We start from the raw sequence: 27253 nt of genomic DNA on the forward strand, positions 1-27253 counted from the left end.
AATGAGTCGGTGGATGAATGAATGGATGCATGAGTATAAAAGTGAGTGACAGAACCACTAATTGAGTCCCTAAACCCATCAATGACATAAAAGCTACTTTCATTCATAAGCCTGACCTATTAGCATTACCATTGTTTGTTATTTTAGCATTCAAGGATGGTGGACTACCCAACAGTTATGCTGCCAGTCCGGCATTTCTCTTATGTACAGGCCTCCATTGTAGGCCAAGATTTGCATGTCAGAAGTAGGGGTGGGTGGGCAGCTCTGCTCCGCTGACAGAGCTAACAGAGTTATTGGCACTCCTTGCTCTGCTTGGAGTGTGGAGTTCGCCAAAAGATCCGTTAGCCCCACCAGCGGAGCGGAGCTCACCTGGTGCACACTGCAGCCCAGTTATGGGCTGCACATCGCGAGCACAGATAGTTTGCGCTTGCGCTGTGTCGCCCATAACTGGGCTGCAGTGCACACTGGCGACGGATCCAGGGAGGGCCAGGCCTCCCTCTGCCAGGAGTGGAGCAGGGGGCAGCGGGAGGCAGAGAGAGAGACAGGCCGCTGGGGGAAGGACGACGAGGACCCCGGTAAGTCCTTGTCTCCTATTTTCTTTTTTTTCCATTGGATGTGCCCACTAGTGCACAAACAAGAACTGAATTCAGGCCAAGCCATAGGCAGCAAAAGGAAGCTGCCGTTTCAGGCCTCTTGTGCACTGGCCTGCCCCGTATGCAGTTTTTAATCAAGTCAGCAGTGGAGTTGAAATCTGTGAACTCCACCCAGGCCTAGTCAGAAGTTGACAAAATGCAAATGTATGTAGGATCAGAAGGGCTCATCACAAACATGCTTGGCAATGTCTTTGAAGCTAAGACACATGTCCGATATCTGTTTAGCACTGTGCTAAAGGGCCTTTTTTCTTAACCTTGTGCATGGCATCTAGGTACAGTTTTCCCACTGAAATCCAATGTCATGCATTCAGTTAGTATAAATATTTGAGCAGGGCCGGCTTTAGTGCTAGTGGCACCCAGTGTGACAATCTTTTTTGCCCCCTCCACACATGACCTCCTCCTCAGATTCCCTCACTACCACACAGCAAAAGTGCCACTCATCTCTTCATAGCCCCTCTCTCACATACATTTCATGTGTTTTACAGCACTGGTAAAGGCTGGCTTTACCAATCCACTCATCTTTCCACATAAAGTTCAGATCTGTTCTTTGCAGAAGGCAGATGAACCTTTTACACTACTTTATGGCGAGTCAAAACTGCCAGTAGAGGAAACTCCAGTCTCTCTCTAGCAGGAACATTAATCACAAGAGTTATCTTGACAATGTTATTGCTGCATGAAAACTGGAGCACAAGGAACTCTACATCAGGTGCATTTACATAGCTTTTGCTAAACACCGCACCCTCCCACTGAGTTCAGTGCCCCCTCTCCAGCTCAGTGCCCAGTTCAGCTGCACCGGTCATACCCCCAAAAGCTAGCCCTGGTGAGGGGGGCAACAGTAGGTGGAGGGCAGCACTTAATTTGGATAAGAAAGCATTATGGTGCCTGAAGCTCTGGTCAGAAGCCTACAGCCTCTGTAATTATACATTGAGCACCCGATAGCAAGGCTGGTAGCCTTAAATCCACCCATGCCTGTTTAATCCACTACCAGAACTCCCTGTCCTTTATCTCTCCCTTTCAGTTGCCTGCTTTCTCGCCTTTGTGATTTTCTTTTACGTCTTTCTCCCGCATTCCAATTTTTGTGTTTGCCCTCTGTTGATTTGATTAATATCTCATGCTTAAAAATAAATGCCGGTCCCCAAAATAAGTGCCGGTGGCCCCACCAGCAACCACTGACTCAAATCTCAGCAGTGGTGGAGCAATGTCTGCAGTCTAAAATCAAAAATCTGGAAGAACTGGCACACGTTTGAAACATATATATTGAATGTGTCATGTTCTCCATTACAAACAAACAGTCCTGTTACATGTTATTAATGTATGCTTTTTACATAGATAATAAACATTATGATACACACCATTTCTTTAATTAACACTGGTTACATAATGATTGTGCAAAATGTGTTGACAGCCACTGAGCTTTCTTAGCTGCGCTGATGAGGCTGGGAGCAATGCAGACTGCTCATGCCACCGCTGTGTGATGTGAAGAGATGGGGGAGTTCTAGGATGCCGCATTTATTTGTACGATAAATATAAAAAGTACCACAATTTATTCTGATGGTGCGAAGGCTAAAGCACCAAAAGCAGCAAGCATAGAATCTGCAGGCTGGTCATAGATGCTGAATTTTCGATCACTGCCAATGGAAAGTGGAGTGCTCATAGAGCAAATGAGCCAAATAGCTGCCAATAGCATCATCCTCATCAAACCCAAGACAAAGGGCATTACCTAGAATGTGGCGGGCGAGATAGTCTGTCAATGTATGGACGATATTATGTCATACGTATTACAAGTGCTATAGACAAAAATGCACTTGTAATGTGGGGGACGGGACATCTGGCATGTAAGTTTGTAATGGAGTATACCATCAGCCAAATTCTAAATAAAGTCTTTGGGGCCTCATTTACAAAGTTTGGCGCAGGGCAGGGACACAAGCCTTTTTGCTGGACTGCCGTGTGTCAAAACAAAAGTACAGGAATGTGCAGTGTCTCCTGCGCTGGTGCACAAATTGCTGCCTTACGCCAATGCAGGCACCCTTGCACCATGGTGCTGGTATGGCTGCTTTGCAGGGATGATTGTTTTTGTGCTGGAAAGGACACATTCCTGCACAAAACAATCACGGGTGGCATTTCTCTCTTTCTATGTGTGCTATTATTTCTCAGTGTTGCACCACCCTTATTCCACCTCTGGGGTGGCATAGGAAACTGATGTATTCCCATGTTTACGAAGCCTTGTAAATCTGGGAATGCGTCAGAATCCATGGATGTTGCTTGGAAACACCCACAGCAACATCCATGGAACACCTCTTTTCATGCAGAGTAATGCGTGAAAGGGTCCATATCTGTGAGGCCATTTAAAGCCATGCAAAGTGGCTTTGCGTGGCCTTGTAGATATGGTCCTGCAGCCTGCCCCACCGGAAAGTCACTTTTTTTTACACTTGTAAATGAGTCCCTAAGAGTATTAATACATTTACATTAGCACTGAAAGTGAATACCGCATTCAAAGAGTCAAAAAAGTGGACAAAATGCACCAACCTCTTAATCAAAAGACCACGTTAAGGCTTGTAAAACGTAAAATGAACGAGCCCCTTCATACCGGAAAACAGAAACCCAGAGTTGTTTACAAGCTGTCGGCACTCATAAAGGGACATGGTACAATAAGTTGCTTTATTCTGAGTAAAGTTAAAACCAAAAGCTAAAACATGGTACACATATACATAGCAAAGTTGTCAGAATACAGATCAAAGGTGTGCAAGACCTACAAATGGAGACAACGTCTACATCAGCATCATGACACAACAGAGTAACACATACTTGGATGCACTTGACTTCAACAACTAGAATTGCACAGTTAATATTATCATCCCCTAGCAATACATGTGTGAGGTGCACGCCATGGTGTAAGCCAATGCTAAACCTGTGGGAATACCTGAACCCCATGTTAACATCAGCTTCACATGACACTCATACTCCCTGAAAACATAAGGAGGAGGAGAGCCCTCAAAGTTTCCATCAAACGACTACCCTCCACCATTAATCCCTCTGGGAGGGCGATCAGTGATTGACACTCAACAAGGACACCATCAACTCTGATGATGATCTCAAGGATTTATCACCCACTCTCCTGCTATTAATCACTGCTATGTGAGGTATAGTTAGTTGTAAAAGGCAACAGAGCCCAAGTAAGCCACATTTAGGTACTACATGGAGTCCACCTCACCTAGTCACTGACCCTGAGGTCACATGACAGTGGCTGGTTTCAGCTCTTTGTGAAATAAAGATGATTTCCCATTACTGGGAGAGAGTGCCAGAGGCCCAGACCCGCAACCGAGATGCACTGACCTTGTATACTGATGTATTTTGTCTTGTTGAATTGCCTTATATTCTCGCTGGGCTGTTACTGATGTCTTTCCTGACAGAATTAAGATTATTTTAAACGTCTCGAATGCCTTAGTCATCATGTCACATGTTGGCTTCAGAACATGTTGCTTGTTGACATATTTTTCTAATTGTGACATGTCACAAAGTGCAACCCACCATTACTTAGCTTCAATGACAAGCAAAGTCGAGACCCTCATTTTGTGTGTCCTGCTACTTTGTGTGGTAAGGCTCTATCTGGCAAATACTGATTCCACAGATTGCAGTATTTACTGGGTGCGGTTTTACCCATACTTTCATGTCCTGCACCGGAGAAAAACTGCATTTTTTCTCTCCCTTTTGAGTTGAAAACTCTGAATGTGTGGTATTTTGTTCTCACAAATTCTGCAAGGTTTGTGTGCAAGTAGGAAGTGTGATATTACTGCACTAGTTGTAGTTTCGTTTGTGCCCAAATGTGTAGTACTACGAGACTCATGGTAGGCCAGTACAGTGTGCATGGCAGTTTGCATGCAGCGGCTTACAGCTCTATACCTCGCCTGGTAGCTGCTTGAAGCATCCGTACTCACAAATTGTCGAGTTTCTTTTTCCACATTGTAGTTGCAAAGAATAACTTTGGATTAGGCTAGTTTTTGAAATCTTAGAATAATACATCCCAGAAGACGTTGGTATTACCAGCTGTCATCACTAATTCTTGAATTTAGCCAGTGAAACAGGAACATATGTCGTTCTAAATATAGTGCAAAAACATTCCTTCCCAGATCGGTCCACTCTCCAGCTGCTTTGATGTTCTGCATTCCCCTTTGTTTGTGTTCGTGATATTTTGTTTAAGAAATAAAACACCAATATGTAGCATTTGCTCTGGGTAGCTTTTGAGACTTGTGGGTTGGATGGCAAAGCCATGTCAGACTTTGTGTGTTCTTCAGCTCTTCATCCGGATGGCCAGTGTTTGCTGTGTTGCCTTGGCACAGCATAGTTATAATTTGCTTTTAGTTGTAAATTTACCACAACCTCACTACCTGAGTTTTTTGCTCACTTCAAGCATCCTGATGATAAACAAATACAACATTAAGCATAAACTGAACATAAATCGGTCTTTAGATCTGGCTCAGAGACAGCTTAAGTTTTTTTTTGCCACCCTAGTGTAATTAAAAAAATGTGAATAAAAAATTGATACTATGTGCATAGATAAAGGTAGTTTGGGTCAGCTCTTTTCATCTAGTGATCTGTTCATCTGTCAATTGCATTTTACTTTCGCCAACTACAATATACAGCATGGCTTAAAAGTTCAGACCACTTCAGCCATTTTCTCTTTTATACTGTCAATCACCTGAGCAAACGTGCATGTCTGTTTTTACTCAGATTCCGTTAATTGGGTTTTCAAGAAATATTACATGTCCAGTAACTTGTTATGAACCGACATCACAATGCACTGTAATGCATATACCAGTTGGAAACATACAGTAGCTTCATATACACACCAGTAGCCTCCCCACTTGAGGATAGAAAGGTCCAGGCCGGGGTCAGCCGCGAAGGCCCCTTAGGGGCAGATACACCTAAGTGACAGCATTGGAGATGCCGTTAAACATGTGGGCAGGGGCAAAGGGCGAGGCCCTGGTGTAGATACTGGTCAGAGTATGGGCGTCAGGGTCAGGCCAACCCATGGATGTCAATTTATCAAAATGCCCTGGGTAGCGGAAGTGACATCACACGGCATTTTATCTTTTCATTTACTCACACACACACACAAGCTTACAGAAACACACATTCACTCATACACACACTCTCTTTTACATAAGCACACTCACCTTATTTAACTCAGCTACCAAAGAAGGTCATATTTCCGCTGACTGTACTCCATTTTCTACACTAATGGTGAACAATATATTATTCACTACTGGTGTAATAAAAAAAACCCATTGAAAACAAGGAAGTGGAGCCCCAAGCAACGTCCATAAGGACGAGCTGCCCCTGTGCTCCTGCCACTGATTTTGCCACCTCTGAGGTCAGGGGTCGCCGAGGCAGTGCCAGGGGTTACAAAGGGCATGCTGGGGGTCGCAGCTGAGACCCCTGGCGGCCCCTAAATGACGTCCATGCCCCACACCCACTCCCCTCAGGATGTGAAACGTGAGACAGGGGAGCGACTAAGTGAAAGTTAGACGGGTCCCAACCCGCTGTGTCGAGGCAAGGGGATCAAATTTGAGCCAGTACTATGTTTTCTTAGTGCCTACTAGAATATTTTACTGCGATGTACGTTAAAAACTAGTGAGGATTACAAAACATGATAGCAAGTTCTTTCACATTTTTAGAATTTTAGGCATTTTTTCAATGTAAAAAAGCTATCTTAAGTGTACAGTTTCACATTTAGGCAGCATGTTTTCTTTTATATTTTTGTGATGCATACTTACATTAAAACACTTTAATAATAGCCATTGCACAAGCTTACCAAGGCCATATGTATTGGTTTTGCCAATGACTGTTTTACTGTTTTGGAGGAAAACGTTCTCTGGTGTGTTCAAACTTTCTAGAATGGTTTAACGAAATGTCAGTGCCAGCTCAGTATAATCATTTTCGAAATTCTATACATACTTATCAGTTTTCCACATAGTGCGACCCATGGTGTAACAAACATTACTGAGAGCTGTCTGAATTTTCATTGGGTAAGGAGGGTGCAGAAGCTTCCCTAGGTAAATGGCCTCAACTCTCAGTTATTCTTTGACTGCACTGGAGTCTTCCTAGCCTGCAGGGCCACAGCAAGCAAAGAGTTAACATTCTTTTTCTGTTATATTCCTACCCAGGGCCAAAAAAGAGAAAGCAGAAGAGCTGTTTGGTCCCACTCTTAAGCTCAAGGAGGTCTGCTACTCAGGCACTTCCTATGTGTTGCCATTTGATCAGGCAAGAACGTTGTTAGTTGTAATGGCTCAAGGACTCGAACGCTTTAAGAGGCGAGGGTCTCTGAAAGTGCCAGCTTTTACCATCACGTGCTCACTTGACCAAATAAAAGCGGTTAACTGTTTTGCATTTTTTGGTCTTATTTGAAAAAGTCAATTTTTTGTAAATACTTTTTATTTAGATTTATATTTCGAAAAAAAAAACTAATAAACTCCCTATAACTGCTTAGTTAAGATGTCACATTCCTAACAGGACTTGCACTTCTCCCCTTTTAACCCTGTACTTTCCCACCCCCTCATCCTTCCCTGGCTTGTGGGTCAGTGTCTCGCTTGTACAATTATAATGAGACATTTCAGCAACCTCTTTAGGGTCAGTCAAACAGTAAACAGGCCATAGGCACGACGACTCATTTCCTCCCTGCAGTCTTTGTCCATGTAGTCAATTGCAGGCTGCCGGACAGCTAGAAAGTCAACTCTGCCATTAAGAAGGTGTTTGGCTAGGCACTACACCGTCATTGTGTCCTTCGTTTGAATGTGCTACATATTCAATGGTTTGAATGTTTTCAGCTCCCACATGCATGCCGGGACTATTTCACACTAGAAATTTTCTAATCAAGAAGTCTCCCTAAACCAATTAGGTGCCTTTTAGTATGCCATTTCATCTGTAGGCATGTAACCAACAAAAAGCTATATTAGTATTTCTTTACCAAGCTCCCGATCAGGTTTCCAAACCTTACTAAGCATTTGCAAGATGGCAACTGTGATTGGTCAGCAAAAGCCTACAGGGCCCACAGGGCTCCATGTCACAGCGTTGGTCCACATGACATAAGGGAGCAGGGTTAATAGAGGCCGTGGCCATCCATATTTCATCAGTGCCTCATGCCATCCCCGCGAGGGTGCTGACGCCTGCTGAAGCAGACATTGGATTGATCTCTGCTACGCACTACCATAGGACCACTCGAATGGGCACAGCGCCCTTGTAAATCCAAGTTGGATGCCGCACACGCCACTGCTGTCAATTACAGCACGTGTCTCTCCCTTTTAACACACGCTATACTCTCTGAAGCTATAAGTACCCTTTCACATTATCATTAGCATGATCTCTGACTATGACCTTAGTAATTTACTTATCAACAAGATATTTAGTGTACTGTTAGACATCTCTTTCCAGAAGGTATGTACACTACGGTTACCCTTTCTTTTAGATTTCACAACATCATTTTTTAATTGTTTTTCCAGTAACAACATCCACCTGATCAGTCAAACATCCCAATGACTATTCTTAGAATGATTAACAGGTTGAAACACGTTGATTACATTTGTGTTGCTTTGAAGTGATGCAAGGAAGCATTAAGAGGATCATTTTCTAGACATTTTGAGCTTCAAACAGGACTTATTGAATACTTTTCCTCCTCTTCTTTTACATCACCCTGAGCGCACTAACTCAAGGGCATCCAGAGTAATCAAGCAGAACTATTCACTTTTTTTCTCTTAAAATTGGACTAACTTCATAATGATGATTGTTTTTTTCAATTGTGTACTTGTGAATGATTGTGTTTTGTTTGATTTCTTTGGATGTTATAAGTCACAAATACACGAAGGGCTCTGGATCACGTACATTTACACACTGCACTCTGCATGATACATGCACATTCAACTGAACTTAATACTTCTATGAGAAGAACTTTTAAGATTTAATCTGTAAGTTTATAAATTCGCTGTGCAAAAAATTAGTTTTTCAACTCCATAAATCATAAATATTTGAGGCTTTAAGTAATTATCTAAGGTATCAAATCATAGTCCTTAGTGGTATTGCACATAATAATGTTCTCACAGCTGCCAGTACTTGAGAGATGAATTGCCGCTCTGTTTCCATGTTTTTCCATTCTTTGGGCTTCATACCTTGAACTGTCCTCTATGGTTCCACCTGGGTCCGAATCCTTGCCATCTCTTACACTGCTGCAGACACCCATTTTCAATAACCTGTCTGTTTGGAACAGGCCCATCATATGTGCAAATAATCCGTATTGTCTCCTGCAGTAGTCAGGTGCTCTTTTATATAACCTGCTCACCCTGTCTGTGGTTAGCTACCAGTGAATCATTATTTTAAGTCCTGATACTCGGTGAAGTATGAGCTTAACTAATCCTCGTAGTGTCTGTTCAGTGAAATGTCCATTCTTTTTCTGGAATCTCCTTACTCAGAGTTTTCAGTTTCCCCACTTACTCCCTTCTTCATGGCACGGCGCCTCTAACAAATGTTTCTAGATTTTGGACACTGCCCCTTTGGATCTACCCACCCCCTTCACTAATTTCTCAAACAGCGTTATTTCCCCAGTAGTTATCAGCTTGTTACGGGGTAGGTCACTGAGTGCCTAAACTGATGTTACTTAAAACGCTCCACCGCCCAGACCTCAAAAGCTCTTAAATAGAAAATGTTAAGTTCCTTTTCTGCTCCTTCAAAGTGAGGAGAGGGAGAAGAGATAGGAAAGGGTTTTTTAAATATACCCCGTAGAAGATGGGGCACTTTCATTGACTAGTGTGCTGCTAAAACAGGGAATTTTGCAATAAGAAAAGTTGGGGGTGAGAGGGACTTAAGAATAACGCAAGGATGTTTTGCAAAACGTTAGTAAAATGTGTTCAGTACCACCAAACAAAAGTGAGGAGATAGAATCAGTCACAAAACTCAAAGAATCATGGGGCAGTCAGAGAGAGAGTAATTGGAGTGTTAGAGCTTACACCGAGTTTCGTTGATCTGCAATATTCTGTCCATGCCTTACCTCCCTTGGCCAGATGCTGGTGATTTGCGTGCTGACTTCTCTCATATGGGATGGGCTGTCTTCTTCCAGGAATCCATTCTGAACGTCACACTCACATATACTCAAGCAGTGGCCTAGAAAATCCCGAGGTTTAGGATGCACACATTACCGTAGCCCTTAGGCACACCAAACAAGCTCACATTAAGCAAACTACACACAGTCTAAAAACAGAAAGGATACGTTTGAAAGTGATCTAGATAATTGCTTAGGAAGCAAACATATGATCCCTATAGGTAACTGCAAAAAATGTCTCGTATGCAATTTTGTTTCAGGACTAAATTTAATTCCGATGCGGATGGCTTAAATATTAAATTAAGAATGGTGCACTTTTGATTGGTGAGAATTATTGGAACTAAATCGAAACTGGGCTGGGATCAAAGTTGTCATTGCCCTCAGTTTCATATCCTTATAGGGTGCTGTATGATTGTGTGCACTGACGAACTTTAGAGTTTGTTTTGTTTGACTGTGGGAAGTATTTGCCATTTGAGTCGCCTGTTATGTCACTAAAATGTTGTGTACATGAATTTGTGGAAGGTACAATCTAACTAGTGCTGACTGGATTTGAAGATATGTTGGTGTGGTGATCAGGATATGCTTTTGAATTAGCAATGCTTCACAACAGGATGGCTTTGGGGGCTGTGGTGTATATATGCTAATTTGAGATCTTTTAGTTGTGATTTGTTGGGTTCCAGCAAATTATATGTGGACCTGAAATCATATAATGCATGGGGGGATGGTAAGTGCTGCTGGGAGTTCGATGACAGCAAACAATTTGGCGTACATCAAATGTGCTGCATGCGTGTGACAAAGTTTCCTATCGATGAATGTGTGGCACTTCTTAGCTCTTGCTATTCTTGGGTAGCGTCACACCGGCTGACTACAAAGCCCATCTGGACTGTCTTTCATTCATTTAAGATGCCACCTAAATGAAAGGTTGGCTAAAATGTAAGATCCTTCCTTTTTTTTATTTTTTAAAGAGCTAGTTTTATTTGTTCACTTGAGACAGAGCCAAATCCCTGCAGAGGATTTATTAGCAGCGAATTTGTGGTGTTTCAATATATATTCTGGTGCAAAACCTCTGCTATCGAAACAATAGTCAGTTTCTGCACAAGACATTGTTTTATTACAAGAGCACCTCTTTGGTGCTCCACACTGGGTGGTTGGCTGCAGGTGACACGACGTGAGATGTGGCCGATGGCTGATCCACATCTCCAAGTAGCCATCTAGCAGGGGTGGGAGGTGAGAGTATAAGTAGCATTTCACCTATTTTCTACAGACACTTTTGACCAGTGTAGGGAATTATACAAAATAAAATTGCAAATGAGTTGTAGTTAATCACGCAGGGGTGTGTACAAAAACAGATTAGGAAACGGGTCAACTTTAAGGCATTTTGCCAGGTGCACAAGGCACTTCATCAGTCTGGCCCTGGATACTTGAGGTCCGCCTTTGCCTGGTTTGCCCCCAGCAGACTTTTGAGATCTGCGGGCAATAAGAAGGCTAATATACCTAAATTTAAGAAGGCTAGATGGAGGGAAAGAGCCTTCTCTGTGGCAGCGGCCAGGTTCTGGAATAAGCTGCTGGATGACATCAGAAGGGTAGACTTGTATATGGCATTTCGCACGGCAGTTAAAACCTGGTTGTTCAGGGCAGGTTAGTATGCCTTTGGTCTGCTGGTATTTTTCGGTATAAGGCAGCCTTCTGGTTGTGTTTGTCTTCACTTCTAGCGCTAAGAAACCCGTTTGGGTTTAATGCACTGTATAAATGTAAAATACAAATACAAAAATGCAAATGTCTAAGTAGGCAGTGAGGAGTAGATGTTCCAGAAGCATCAAAGTAACGAAGAGGGGGCAGCTTTTAGCGTGCCTGCATGCGAGTTTGTACATTGAGACGGGGAGTTATAGCAGTAGGGATGATGGAGATGCACATGGAACAGGGGAAGGAAAAGCAGAAATGGATATGTAAATGAGATGTGATAGACGAGTAGGAGAGATGGATATGTACATGTAACTAGTGGATATATGAACAGAAAGACATTAACGCAAATGGAATGGGGTTATTTAAATGAGAGACACAGATGTGTACATTTTACATGGGTGCATTTAAACATAAGAGATGGATACGTACATGGGGATAGAGAAATGTCAACGGCAAACAGGATTTTATGAGTGCTACATAAAGAGAAGAGATTAACATATATATGTTAGAGGGAATATATAAAAAGAGCCAATCTTATAACAGGGAGTATCTGTACAAAAGAGACAAAATTATGCATGTAACAGGGGGACATATGCAGAGCATTAAGTGGGATGGGTCCAACCAGTGCTCAGCATTAACGGTATTAGGATGGGCATTGAAACAGTTCCCTACTGGACCAAAACTATGTTTTTGACTTAGGGCCTGATTTAGATGTCAGAGGAGGAAATACTCTGTCACAAACGTGACGGATATCCTGACCGCCATAGGCCTGATTTAGATGTCAGATGAGGAAATACTCTGTCACAAACGTGACGGATATCCTGACCGCCATATTATGATCCCCATAGAATAGAATGGGATTGTAATATAGTGGATGGGATATCCATTACGTTTGTGACGGAGTAGTCCCCTCCGCTGACTTCTAAATCAGGCCGTTAGACACAAAAGAATAAAACAGCAGCCGGATGATCAGTGACGGGCAAGGAGCCAGTTACATGTGTGTGTTGTCAGGTGCACACCCTCTTGGCGGCACTGTGCCTGTGTGTGTGTCTTCTGGGTCTGGCTCTTTACTGCTATATTGCGCATTACACACGGGGTACCCCCAGTCACCCACATGCATACATACGTGTGCACATACGTACCCGCACCAACACTCTGCAGATGGTGGAAATGTGCTACACAAAACATTACAGAAGATTAGTGCAATGTTATGTGCAATTGTATAGTGCATTCCCTAAATTTGTATAGTTACAAAATGGGGGCATTTTCCATCCAGGGATTCCCCATGACCAGAGTCACAGTGGTCTCTTGATGTTGTATTGTAGTGCCTAAAAACAACAGTGTAGTAGTGGCTTAATGGGCAGTCTAGCATTGCTGCATTGGTTGGCTTGCAAGGGCCGGGTCATGGGTTGGTGTTTTCGGTCCCTTGGGAAGCGACAATACCAACAAAAACAGCCTACTCAGTGGCCCTTTTATCTGGCCAATCTGGCTGTGCTGGAGTGCCGGGCAGCGCAAAAGGCCAGTGCTAAACCGAGTCCAAACGGAAACAACTTTATTGTCTCATAACTGTGGTTTATTGCTTTTGTTTGCATTATGTTCTCTGTGAAATGAATTGCACCTAGGTGCGCAAATGTTGGCAGATAAAAAAGTGAGGCAAAGAAATGTACTTTGCCCAGGAATGGAGTTTGACAGGACCACATAATTTGTTGAAATTAGGGAGATGTGCTTTAAGGCTACAACACTCCACTTCCTATAAATTCCAGAGACTTACAAGACTTCCCACACCTATGAGCAAAAAGCAACATATGAAAACAAATATAACACTGAAATGTGCCCTTGTGCCAGGGTTTCGAAGCAACAGCAACACCAGATACAAGGTGGTGATGCATCTATATCTATGCTCCAAGTGTAAATAGCTATATGCCCTTCATTAAAGCCTTCAGACCAAGAGGGTGCTGTCCTCATGCCAGACGCTAAACCTTCACAGTAACATTTTGCTATGCACATAAATGCAGAATCCATCTCAATATTTCTTTCTATTTGGGATGATTCATGATGTTTAGGAAGACCTTTCTGCGTTCTTTTAAATAAGTATAAGCCCCGGGGATCCTCCATGATCCCACTAGAACACGACACAGCATTGAAACCTCGGTTAGCAATACTACTGTCTAATTTGGTTGCCACATTGAGATGTAGTCTTCATTTCCCTCCTGTTGGGAGTGCTGGTCGCAAATATGTAGCTAATCACCTAAAGACTCTAAAGTTTAAAAGTCGATAGCTGTCACAAACACCTCTTTTGTTTACGAATAGATGTTTAAATGCCTTAGCCCCCTCGCTTCGTTACATAGACCACACCCCTTGAAAGGCGTTCCAAGTTACCCCTCTTTGGCCATGCCCCAAACTTATTTTCCCCTCTCTTAAAGCAATTGATGTATGAACATAAGAGTTGTTTCAGGGGAATATATGAACTCGGGTAACGGCTGTGTACCTAGTACTGGGACTATGGGACCGGCGCAGGAGAGGCATAAGAGTTAGATACGTGCAGGGGATACAGAATATGTTAATGACTGGAAAGTGCAAGTAGACAGCAGTGGAATCTGTGACCGACAGAAGGGTATTTGTTACAGATTTGTGGTTGGTGCAATGAAATGACGTGTAAATAGTAGCGAGAAGTATTCCGACTGGAGAATGTATCCATTCATGAGTAAGGGAGAAATATCAATTGAAGAGAGGGATTTGTGTATACGCGTAAGGAAATAGTGGGTCAGGGCTTAGTAAAGTTTATACTTTAAACCAGTAGCAGAATGAAGGTGACAGAGACAAGACCTACTTTCTTAAGAGCGTGGTGCGTGTGAGAATATCATTTTTTTTTTTTAACATATTTTTATTAAATTTTCAATAAAATCAAACATTTCGATGCATCCATTTAGCAGCAGTGATAGGATGTTTACAGTTACAATAGTTTGCTGGGCGCTTATTTATTAGATTTAACAAACAACCAATAACTTTCGTACACCGCTAGATCCGCGCTTTTATGTCTGTACTTACAGGCATTGCTAGTTCGCGCATTTGATACTATCTTTCGTGCGGAGGTTTCGATGCCTGCAAGAGTTCTAGTTCAGGACGAACCCTAAGATGGACGGGAGAGAGCGGGGGGCGGGGGAAGGGGCAACTTAACTTCTGAAGACCCTGAGTTTACTAGTTGGGGACGATGGGCTGTGTGTATTAATTGGCTAGTGTGTATTTGGGGGTGCAGTGTATTTATATCTGTGCTTAGGCACCATTGGCAGGTGTGTGCGCTACTCATGATTACTGTGGTATTGCAACCGGGGTGAAACCTACAATTGTCTATGTTATCGCGTCTGACTGCTATTCAGGGAGGTTTTTCGTCATTCTTTGTTTCTAGTTTGGAGACCAATGTGCCCCAGGTTTCACAGCCCGAGTGTCGAGGACCACCTCGCGCCAGTTTCGTTAGTACCTGATATTCAGCACGTGTCCAGCGAAGCGTAAGAGCGAGCCAAGCACCATGGTCAGGGGCCTTAGAGGCCTTCCAGTTCATGGCTATTAGTCTTTTGTACATTGCATAAGCCAGGTCTACGAATCTGTGCATAAATTTGCTCCTTTTTGTTCTGGTCCTGAGGCCAAGTAGACAGGATTTGGGGTTCGCGTCCAAGCCCAGGCCAGTCATTTCCGACAGTGCAGTGGTCAGCGCGGTCCACTCCCCCCTTACCTGCGGGCACTCCCAGACCATATGATAAAACTGTGCTGCTGGGGTTTTACATCTAGGGCAAGTTGGGTCCGATCCAGGGAACATACGTTTAATTCTGGCTGGCGCTAAATAAGTCTGATGTAAGTAATTAAATTGTGTGTATCGGAATCTGGGGTTCCTTGAGACCTCGCGTGTGTGGCTCAGGGCTTTTGACCATTCTGTCTCTGTGATCGGGTCAGGCAGTACGGCATTCCACCTTTCTCGGGCTTTCTGCAGATTAGACTCCGGGGGCTTATTTAGTAGTTTGTATGTATTTGAGACTACTTTTTCACGTGTGTCGTAGCTCAGCATATGGTGTAGGTTTATTGAGATGTCTGGCTCAGCGTCCCCGGGCCCCCATGTACCTCTAATTGCATGACATATAGCGTGGTATGTCAGAAATTGCCCTGGGCTGATCTCTGTGAGGGCCTGTATATCTTCGAAGGACATTAGTTTTCCTTCCTCGAAGCATTCTCCTACCGTGCTTATGCCCGCTTCTATCCAGGTTGCGGATAGGTGAGAACCAGTTGTCACCCATCCAGGGATTCGTTCTAGTGGTATGAGAGGTGAGTAGGGAATTTTTTTGGCATCTTTTTGAATATACTTCTTCCAGTATGCATGTGCTGCTGCCATCAATGGGTTTGCGCATGTGCTTTTAGTTTGCTTGCTCGAGAGCCACTCAAGCAGGGGGACTCCCCGGAGTCGGGTTACCAGCCAGGCAGCTTCCGCCGACCCCGAGTTATGAATCCAATTTGAGATCCACTGCAGCTGTGCTGCCGCAGAGTAGAGCTCAAAGTTAGGGGCTCCCAGTCCACCCGCCGCCACTGGGTGATATAGTGTGTTGAGTGCGACTCGCCTTCTGCCATCACCCCATACCAGCTGCACCAATGCAGAATTTAAACTGTTGAAGAAACTTTTAGGAATTATGATCGGCAGGGCAGCGAAGTGATATAGCAGCCTGGGCAGCACTAGCATGTTGGCTATGGCAACTTTTCCCAATGGTGAGAGCGGTAATTTATTCCAGAAACGCAATGAGCTCTTTATAGATGTCACCGCTCTCCCCAGGTTGCCATCCCTGAGGTCTTCAGCACTGTGATAGACGTTAACCCCGAGATATTTGAATGTGTCGAAGCACCATTTTAATGGGCCTGGTGAAGTGTTCTCTCGTCTCGCTGGGGACCGGCCAACCAGTGGGAATATACAGGATTTCCCCCAATTAACTATCAAGCCCGATATCTCTCCAAACTCGCGTAGCAATGACATCACCGGGGGCAGTGCCTCCCCAACACTGCGTATATAGATCAAAGCATCATCTGCATACAATGATATGACGTGGGATGTGCCGTTCCTTACCACCCCCCATTCTTCTGTTTTTGCACGGACACGCGCGGCCAGTGGTTCCATCGCCAGGGCGAACAACAGGGGGGAAAGGGGACAGCCCTGCCTTGTTCCCCTGCTAATTGGGAAGCTCTCTGATATGACTCCTCCTGTCTTCACCCTGGCCTGCGGGTTGGTGTACAGTATGCGTACCCATCTTATAAATTTTGGGCCTATGCCCATTCGCTGCATGGTGGCAAACAGGAAGTCCCATTCTAGTGTGTCGAATGCTTTTTCGATGTCTAGCGAGATCACTGCTTCCTCAGATGCACTCGGGGGGGTATCGCCCATTACGCTTAGTAGCCTACGAATGTTGAGAAAGGTGTTGCGTTTTGGGATAAATCCATTCTGGTCTTCGTGTACTAAAGTGTGCATATGAGGAGCTAGCCTGTTGGCTAGTATTTTGCCAAGTAGTTTGCAATCTAGATTTAGTAGAGACAGGGGTCTATAGGACCTAACGTCAGTGGGGTCTCGCCCCTGTTTCGGGAGGACCACTATCATTGCCTCTCTCATTGTGGGGGGGAGACTTCCCTTGATCTCTGCTTCTTCCATGACTTTTAGGAGATGTGCGACCAGGTGTGTTGCAAAAGTGGAGTAGTATTCTGATGGCAGGCCGTCTGCCCCTGGAGCTTTATTTCTAGGTAGTTGTTCAAGAGCCTTATTTAGTTCTCCTAGTGTGATGGGGGCCTCTAATGTCTCCCTGTCATTTTGTGTGAGTTGGGGCAGAGAGGATTCCACCAAAAAGGACTCGAGTTGTTGGGGGGTGCATGATGTGCGTGTGCTGTATAGCTGTGTGTAGTATTTCCTGAACGCATCATTAATTTCATCCTGTGTGGTTGCTATTGCGCCTACGCCTAACACTATTGCCCCTATTGGGGGGCATTGCCGTTCCTCCCGCAGGAGCCATGCGAGCAGCCTACCCGATCTGTCGCCTTCCGCTTGTAATCTGGTCAAGTGATATTTGTAGTCATGTAGGCGTAGTGTGGCGTCTGCAGCTGCGTATTCTGCGCGCGCATCTTTTAATGACGTATATGGTGTTTCGCTGCGGGCCACTGCGTTTTCTAGTGCTCTTAGTTTCTTTTCCAGTTTGGTAACCTCTGCATGGAGTGTGCGTCTTACCTCCCATGTAGTGGAAATGCAGTGCCCGCGGGTCACTGCTTTATGTGCGTCCCACTCTACTGCTCTTAAGCTTGTAGTGCCAGCATTCAATTCCCAGTACTGCTTGAGCGCTGTACTCAAAGCGTCTTTAAATGCAGGGTCCTGCAACGCTTCCACTTGTAATCTCCAGGTTGGGATCGCTTGTCGCCTCCTGCCCCAATCTAAAGTTATTTTAAGCGGTGAGTGGTCTGATAGTGACTTAGCTAAGTATTCAATCCCGTTGGTTACTGTGCAAATGTCCCGGGTACCCCATAGCAGATCTATCCTAGTGTATACTTTGTGTGGTACTGAGTAAAATGAGTATTCTCTGCGCTGCGGGTGCTTCATGCGCCACAAATCGCAGAGACCCATGTCACTGGCCCATGTCACCAGTGGGCACCCGGGGCGTCTGTTGGCCGCTGAATGTGTGGGGGGGCTTGACCTATCCAATGTCAGGTCCGGCGTATTATTGAAATCACCACCCCATATTGCAGGTGCTGCAGGGTTAGTCAATAGAGCTGGGGTGAGCGTGTTCAGGAACACAGGCAACGCAGTGTTCGGGGCGTATACTCCTATGAGTGACAATTGTTTTCCGTCTAATTTACCCTCCACCACCACGTACCTACCTCCCTGGTCTATCCTGTATGATGTTAGAAGAAATGGAACACTCCCTGCCATCCATATCAGGACCCCCCTCGCAAAGGTTGAATAAGATGTGCCTACGATCTGACCTCCCCATCTATTCCGCAGTTCTTGTAAGTCTGGGTCCAGTAGGTGGGTTTCTTGTAAAATTGCAATGTGTGTGCCCTGGCGTTTGAGTCTTGCATGCACCCTGGACCTTTTTCTGTGGTTCCCTAGACCCCTGACATTCCAGGTGACTATGATATATTTGCTTACGTTGTGGGCTGTTTGCTGGGCCATGTTTGTTTCGTAGTGGTGCATCTAACAGTCTGGTCCCTGATGGGGTCCAAGCAGTCCTCCCCCTCCCCATCGCCACTACAGCCCGTTCCCCAACCTCCATCTATGTGTCTTGTGTTATGCGCAGACCTGCGGTGTACAAACTGGTAATTACCCTCCCTCCCTCCCCAACTGGATCCCAACCCCAACTGTGAACCAACAAAAAAACAAACGCACACCCCAGAGAGGTGCGACCTAGGCAGTGTCCGTGTGGATGCCTGCGGGGGAGCTATAATACTATCCGGGTGCGGCTCATTATAGGGGCTCGCATCCTTCTGCAGATTCAGCCTGCAAGTTGTGTGGGGCATCCCCGGGGCGCAGCAAGCCAACCCTCCCCTGCCGCGCGTCACCTCCAATTACACGCAGGCTAAATACAGGAGTTGACTCTGAAAGCAGAGAAACAAGGATACATAATTTCAAGCGATATATCCAGCCGCTGTCGGCGGGACACACAATATTCAATCCTGTTCTCCTTCTGTGGCAGCGGGTCCCGCCCTGGTGGTGGGTCAGCATCAGTTGTTCAGAGTATGTCCGCAGTCCGGGGAGTAATCTCCGGGCCTTTCAGCGACCCCGTCAGTGTGGAATCCGAGCTTATTGAATCTGATTCCGAACCCTCCTCCGGATGGGTTCTGAGTGTCTCAAAAGCATTTTGTGTCAGCAGGGGAGTTTCCTTCAGGACCCTGGCTCTCTCTTCCGCAGCCTGTTTCTCCGTAGGTTGACCCCCGGGTCGTCTTTTGGGGCGTTTCCGATTGGATGCTGTGGACCAGTTGTCGTTAATACCGGTTTCTTCTCGGGGTTGGGCAAACCCCTTGGCATGTAGCCATGTCCAAGCGTCTTCCGGAGATGTGAACACGTGGGTGCGTTCATCTGTTAGTACTCTTAATTTAGCGGGAAATAGCAGAGCATACTTTATGTCATGTTCACGGAGACGTTGCTTAATTTGAGCAAAGGAGTTGCGTTGTCTTTGCACTTCCTGAGTGAAGTCTGGGTAAGCGTGAACAGTTGAGTCCTCATATTGAAATGGACCATTGCTGCGGAATTGTTGCAGTATCGCATCCCGGTCTCTAAAGTTCAGGAACCTGGCTATCAGCGGTCTTGGGGACTGGCCCGGTACTGGGGGGCGCCCGGGAGTCCTGTGTGCTCTTCCTACTGAGAAGAATTTCGACGGGGCTCCGTTCAGGACCTCTTTGGCTAACCACTGTTCCAGTTGAATCTCTGTGTTTTGTTCTATTGATTTTTCCGGGAGACCAAGAAACCGTATGTTGTTGCGGCGTGATCTTCCCTTCGCCTCTTCTGCTCTCCTCAGCAGTGTTTTTACCTCTAGGTCCAGGCGGAGAATTTTTTTTGGGTTGTCCGTTACTTTGGGGCACATGTCATTTAGCGTCTCTTCCGTTGACTTCACTTTTTCGGATAATTTGCGGTGGTCCGCTCTAAGAATATTTAGATCTTGCGATACCGTATCTATTCTATTTTCTAATGAAATTTTAGTGTCCATAATTGCTTGGAGTACTCTCTCGAATTGTGTAGAATGGGCCAAAAGTGTAGATTCCAGTGATTGTAAGGTAGGAGTAGGTTGTTGGTCCCCAGGCGCTGGTCCCTGCGTGCCCCGGTCCTGATTCCTCGCTGATTTTGATCTCCCGGCCATTTTGACTCGATTTATGGGTCTCTGTTTCTACTGCGCTTACATGAGCTCCTCGAGCCCCAGGTTGGACGGATATGGAGGGCTGTGTGTACTCACGGATCCCCACCGTCATGCGCATTAAGTTTTTTGGATTACAAACTGCCTAATATTCCACGAAATGAGTTCCTGCTTGGTTGCCCGTTTCCAGGTCCCTCACCCGGCGCCAGCGGGGGGGCGACGGATAGCGGGATGATCTCCGAAGTCAATCCAATATGCCCATCATGTCGGCTCCAACGATTCAGGGCCTGGGCGTGGGTCCCCCACCCTCACAAGGTCAATTGCCATATGCACTCACTTCCAATTGGGCTTCCATGCAGGGTTCTGCTCCTCTTACCGGGGGAATGGTGGAGTCATAATATACTTCGGGGGGGGCCCCACTCGTAGCCCGCAGACGTTCATGAATTGCAGGAGCCACTAGGAGTGACCAGGGGGGCGTGTAGAGCAAACCGCCAGGGCTCCAGATGCGCACCGTGACTTTTACTGCGCGACCCCCCTAAGTCGAAGGGGGGGGCACGCCTTGCAGCCGGAACGCAGGCCAAGGGGGGGGGGAACCGCCAAAGGTCCCCAATCACGGCTTCACTGCCCCTCCGCTCCTCCCCACCACGGCAGTGGAGAGGGTTGTTCAGCGGTAGAGGGGGGGGGGGAGGGAGAGCCCCGAGGCAGGTCCGCTGCCCTTCCGCAGCGGGATCCCCCCACCGCCGCACCCCCACCTCACCTCAGGGGCTCCGGGACGGAGCTCCGAGCCTCGCACCGAGGCAAAATGGCGGCCGCAGTCCTGAGGCGATGTCGTCCCTCGGCGGCTCCTCCGTTCAGCCCCGTGACTTTTACTGCGCGACCCCCCTAAATCGAAGGGGGGGGGCACGCCTTGCAGCCAGAACGCAGGCCAAGGGGGGGGGAACCGCCCAAGGTCCCCAATCACGGCTTCACCGTCCCACCGCCCCTCCCCACCACGGCAGTGGAGAGGGTTGTCCAGCGGTAGAGGGGGGGGGGGGGAGAGCCCCGAGGCAGGTCTGCTGCCCTCCCGCAACGGGATCCCCCCACCGCCGCACCCCCACCTCACCTCAGGGGCTCCGGGACGGAGCTCCGAGCCTCGCGCCGAGGCAAAATGGCGGCCGCAGTCCTGAGGCGATGTTGTCCCTCGGCGGCTCCTCCACTCAGCCGCCCCAGCGCCCCCGTGGCCGTCAGCAAGGGGAGAGATGCTCCTAGAGCGGGTTACTCCTCTGTATGAGGATATTGGCGACCCCAGGGTGCCCCGCAATCGTTTTGGAGGCGAGCCCGAGACGGAGCGCTTTACGAAGCGTCCTTCCCGGTCGCCATCTTGGCTCCTCCCCGCGTGTGAGAATATCATATATAGAAATATTGTCCTAAATATCATTTACAAAAATACTATCTGATTCACTGGTGATTTTCTATTATTACCTCTACTGGACACTATTTTTGTAAATGATATTTAGGATATGTTATTTATGTTGGAGGATATTCTGACAATGATATCGCAACTTAAGGACAGACATCTCCATGCACCATGGGACCTTTCCCAAGTGGTTCTGGCTTCATAGAAATATACCCTTTCCCTTTTCTCCTAGCTGCACATCAAGTTAATTTTAGAGGATCCTTTGCATATACATGAGTTACAACCTATTGAATTATTGAATGCATATTAAATAATTGGATGCATATTAAAGTCCCCATTCTTTCAAACAGGTACTAAGCAAATGTTGATGTAGTTCCCTTTAAGTTTCATTGTGGTTGTTTCCAATGACAAGACCAAGCAGTAGTTTGAAAGCTCCAAACCAAAGGCAATGCAGCATCCAGTCTGGAAGTATATAGATCTATAAGCGGTCCATGTATTAAAATAATGCTACTCCCGGGGCTGCTGGCAGGAAGGGCTTGTGGGGCAGTGTGTTGAGGGCAAATAAAAAAAAAGGAGAAAAAAGAACACTTACCTGCCTCGCCTCTGCCGCTCCCGCTGCCTCGATGCTTCTGCCTTCCTACCCTCCCCACCCAGTCAAGACGTGAAAGAATTGCCAGGATTGGCCTGAGTGGACTGAAACGTCGCTCAGGGAGTGAGTGGGAGCCTGCACTTGGTCTCCACCCGGCGGTGAAACACAGCTGGGTGGAGAGTTCTAAGTCTGCATGTCAGCTTGGCTGGCCTTGGCCGGCCTGCCAAACCAACACATTCACTTGGAGTGCATTTAGTGCTCCCCCCTTGACCCAGAATGCTGTCCCGCCCCGCTCTACCTAAGCAGAAAAATAAAATGATAATAAAAGTGCTTTTATTATCATTTTAGTTTTCTGCTTCCATGCTACATCCTTTCAGCGGGGGTGCGACGCTCCTCCACCGTAGTGTAGGGGCCACCCCTGTGAACTCATGTTTTACTTTTCGAAAAGAAAACAAATTTAAAGGCGCCATTTGTTAAAAACCTTTGCGTTTATTTTAACGCTAAACGTACGCACAACTCAGCTGACACCGACTTAGAGACATGAAGTAACTTTTTCAGGGTGTGTTAACTTTTTTTCGTTTAAAAAAAATATATATATTTCTTAAATTTTCATTTGTGGCCTTTATTATTTGTTGACTTATTAAGATGGGGTTCATGATAAAAAAACATGTATTTTTCTGTTACAATGGTGGTTCAGGATTTTTAGAACGTACATCGCATTGTCTTTTCAAGAATTGCACCCTTCTAACCGGGATTATGCACTTCGAGAGCACATTTCTGATATAAGAGCGTCTATTCCCCCATAAGGTGTCTAGATTGAACCATGTTTTACATTATCTGTTCAAGGAAATCTCATGCCCGAAAGCCTATTCCTAAAAGATGAGTGACTTAAAATTTGCTCCAGACACAGCCCTACTCCGAGAACCTTACACGAGGGCAACGCTCACAGGTGCTAACACACTACAAAAGTCATTAAATTAAAAATAATAGCAGTCATTCGTCACTAAACAATATATGTTAGAATAATAATTTCCAAAAATTTGCACACTTCACCAGATTCACTGTTTCCTTTTTTTGTAGTTTCTATGATGTGGCTGCTTATTTTATATACTGGATGTGTATCTAATCATGCAAGTGTATTTGTGTGTATTTACAAATCAGCATATTTATATGAACATTTAGCTATTGTGCTTTTTGGCTCAGTTGCCTTCAGTTTAAATTGATACTGAATGTTGCACGCTAGATTAAATAGTGATGAGTGTCATCATATGCATGATTTGTGTACAATACCGTGCCTGTGATTTATTTATATAACCAGCTTAGATGAGCAAATGTTTTGGTGTCATTTTCTTTTCCATCACTACAAAACACCCTTCCCAAATATTGACACACCTGGAGGGTTTTCTCTAGCTTTCACAAGTCCTTTCCGTACCGTAGGATTAAATACAGAGAGCGGAGGGAAAGGACAGATAGAAATAGATCTCAAGAAAGAGAGGGTGAACCAGTGGGGAGAGATTATGGGAGAAAAAAAAAAGACACAGGGAGGGAGAGAAAAAACACACTGGAAGAGAGAGTTATATGTGCCCAAAGTTGCTCTACTCAGTATGTGAAGATTTAAAATGGCTGACACTTTCATGGGCTTCGAGTACAAGTGAGACGGATTTAGGTGCAGGAGTTCTGTGTGGTCGGAAATAATGTTTTCCTTAGCTATTTAAAGTCATTACACCAGGAATGGAGAATAACACGTGTACCCAGCTTAATAACTTAAACTTTTGCATTCGTAAACCAGTCTCAGATGGAATGAAGGTCCATTTTCTTCTCCAATTTACCTCCTGCGCTCTGAGCAGGTAGTGAATGGAAGCATGGAGATCACTGTGGTTGAGGTAAGGCAGATGGGGTATGAGGAGGGCAGCCATGGCGTGAGGAGCTAGAGGCCACTTATACTACTGCCTTGCCTGGCAGGGGAGTCTGGTTGAGGCCAGGCAACGATAGTGCTCTCAGCCCCTGCTTGAGACTTCCACAGTTCAACTTGGATTTCCAGGAAAATAGGGCCTGATGTTCTCACAACCAGAAAACATGTGTTTGAAAACATTAGGTGAAGTAATATCCTGCCTGAGAATTCTGCTACCCGACTCAAAATTGGGCCCTGGGTAGATGGGGTCCCTCGTCAACCACAAACCACCCACAAACTTTTTAACTGCCCACTTTCCCCAGAGTTCCTCACTAACATCAATTTTTAGTACTATAAAAAATGAGCACGGTGGTCAGTACGTTTGGACGTTTATCTCTCAGTACATCAAGGGATAACTCACCTAGTGTTCAATGAACTCATGGTTAGCATAGAAATTGAGTATGGGATAGCTAAACCTGACTCATTAGAAATTTGATTTTGGTGATGTTATCAAAGTACTTGCTCCACAGAAATAATGGAAAAATATAGAGATGAAAATAAACTTGAGTTTACCCTCACCCTCACCCATGTTGTTTCATTACCGTAATTATTCATGGAATGTTTACTTCTTATTAAATGAGGAAATGTGTAACTTCCTATATGATTTATGGACAATACAACTAGTAAAGGGTTTCGTAAAGTTTTCAAATAAAGTAAAAAGAGCTGTGGACGCATTAAAATGTGATTAACATGGAAACACTGTGGACATTTAATGATGGTGTTTGTCACTTATTTGTGGAGTTATTTTCTTTGATGCACCATTGTAGTTTTTTATCTTGCTAACATAATATTCTCTCTCTTTATGCAGAGTTACCGTGAAGGATTCTACAAACAAGTAAGTTTGCAGTTATATTGAGTTTCTTGTAGAAATGAGTGATATATGTAAAAGTAATGTTTCTTTACTATGTCATTTGTTTTTGTCAATGTATTGTTGTTTATTTGGAAATACTTGATATTGTTAGGCACCTACTAAACTCTTTGACATCCTCAACTTTGCCATCTCTTGTAAACATAAGAAATAATATTGATCCAAATCTAATAAATGGTGCCAATCACAACACAATCCAAATCTTTTGTGTTGCAGCTACTGAGTAGGCCAATTAAACATCTTCTCTTTGGGCGCTTCATTTCCTTAAGTCATTTGAAGCATGTTATTAATAATGAATCGGAAATGTCTCCTGAATGGAAATAAAGAAAACCTCTTTACCGTGTCCATAGCACTGAAAATACTCAAATCCATAGTCTTAATCTAGGACACATGCCTAAAGGTAACTTCTAGTGATGTATTTTTAAAAAAGAAGATGGATGAAAGTGTGTGTTTGTGGAGCCTTAAGTTTAGGTAACTTACTGCAGAAAATAAACAGTTGAGACTTCAGCAATTGTCATCTGGCATTTTATCACGTAGATGGTGCTGTATTACTTCTCAATGCATACAGTAAAACACAAAAGAATCAGAAACATATAAAATGCCTTTTAAGAGTGACCAGTGGTTGGAAACCCTAGAAAAGGGGTCTCTAACCTTTTCTGTAGTGAGAGCTACTTCTGATCAGTGAAAATCATTGTGAGCTAAGGCTAAATAACTTGTACATTCTTACCAGACACCCCCACCTTCAGCTTCCTTCACTTTAAGCTTCTGTCCATACAGCCAGATACTATGATTTGAACAAAATAGTTTGACTAGGGATACTATGACAGTGAAAGCGTGGTCATTAGGGATGTATAAACAGGTGTGCACATGAATGGGATGTATGAGTAACTGAGAGCCTGTGCCGTATGCATCTGTTTCACAGGACATAACTTTTGTCATATGCTGCACTGCTACATATATAACACAAACATACAGCTAGTTAAAAAAAAATTAAGTGCAAAAATATTCATAATGTGGAACATTTTTCTGCACTTGAAATTTCTCCCATTTGAAAAATGACTACACTTTTAAGCTCTAATTATGCCACAGTGTTTTACTGCCCACTGAGAGCAAGATGCCTGCTGTTTGTAAAAGCAATACTTAGGAAAAAAATAAGAAAATTTAAATGAAGAGTTTACTTAATATAAGGTATCTTTTCATTTTAATTTTCTCTGATTTAAAAGCACTGAGAAACATCATTTTGTTCTTACCTCCAATATTGACCTGACAAGGATTTTTATATAGTAGTTAAATACTTTAGAGCTTCTATTCCTCACCTCTGTGCCCCGGGTCATAAATCTGACTCCAGCATTGCTCCTTATCATAACCTGCTAACCGCAGCCTAAGGATAATAATGTGAAATAAACACAGATTTCCCTTAACTTTAAAATAAAATGTGACCCTGTGCATATTTAAAAATGAACTCAGGCCCTCCAGCTACTCAGAAGGGCTCTGGGAGTTAGTGGTAGCTGGTAATTGGTTGTATACACCTGCCCTAGAACCATGCTATCATCAGTTTGCAACTATTACACAGTGTACATTTTGGCAGTAATTGTAAGTAATTATGCAGGGGCCAGTCGTGTAACACAAATTAATCCCTCCCACACAAAATGAGGTGAGGGGCCCGTGTCTCCCAAATCTCACAGATATTTTTAGGCCTAGGGATGAATGAAGGCTCCCTGAAAAGTGACTCCCACCCAACAGCATAGGCTGCAGGGCATGTGCTACCCTCCTGCCAATGACAGTGCCAAATAGATATTGACCAAAATGGACACAGACTGCACTCCATCCCTTGGATAGCATTGTTATTCTAAAGCAGACCGTTAAAATTTGGGATGTAACTCGCATTATTATTTGCTAGATGTTGTGTTTTTTCTAAAGAAACGATATAGATGTATGATTATAGTAAGCGTAACTTGCATAACGTTCAGTGATTAGACATTGACATTTCTTTCCTCAGATATGCTGTGGAGTGAATTCCCTGTTTTTGACGATATTGAAAATTGCATGTAAAAATGTACTAACATATTTTATTCACAGTTAAAATCATTTATTGGAGAAGCCCCTCTAACTTTGGAGATTGTGATCAATTTTAATTGGTTTCACTTTGTGAAAAACACTGACCTCCTGC

At 44.7% G+C, this 27253-nt stretch overlaps 1 protein-coding gene across 3 annotated transcripts in view; it reads left to right on the forward strand.

Moving 5' to 3' along the window:
- The window catches only part of ATXN1 (ataxin 1), a 1071340-nt gene that overhangs the window by 581463 nt on the left and 462624 nt on the right, over positions 1-27253 (forward strand). For all 3 annotated transcript variants that reach the window (XM_069218776.1, XM_069218777.1, XM_069218778.1), the window contains exon 5: positions 25024-25050. The gene's annotated coding sequence lies outside the window, so the exon portion shown is untranslated. The remainder of the gene's footprint in view (positions 1-25023; positions 25051-27253) is intronic.

Source organism: Pleurodeles waltl, chromosome 2_1, assembly GCF_031143425.1.
Source record: "Pleurodeles waltl isolate 20211129_DDA chromosome 2_1, aPleWal1.hap1.20221129, whole genome shotgun sequence".
In the NCBI taxonomy this organism is placed as follows: Eukaryota; Metazoa; Chordata; class Amphibia; order Caudata; family Salamandridae; genus Pleurodeles; species Pleurodeles waltl.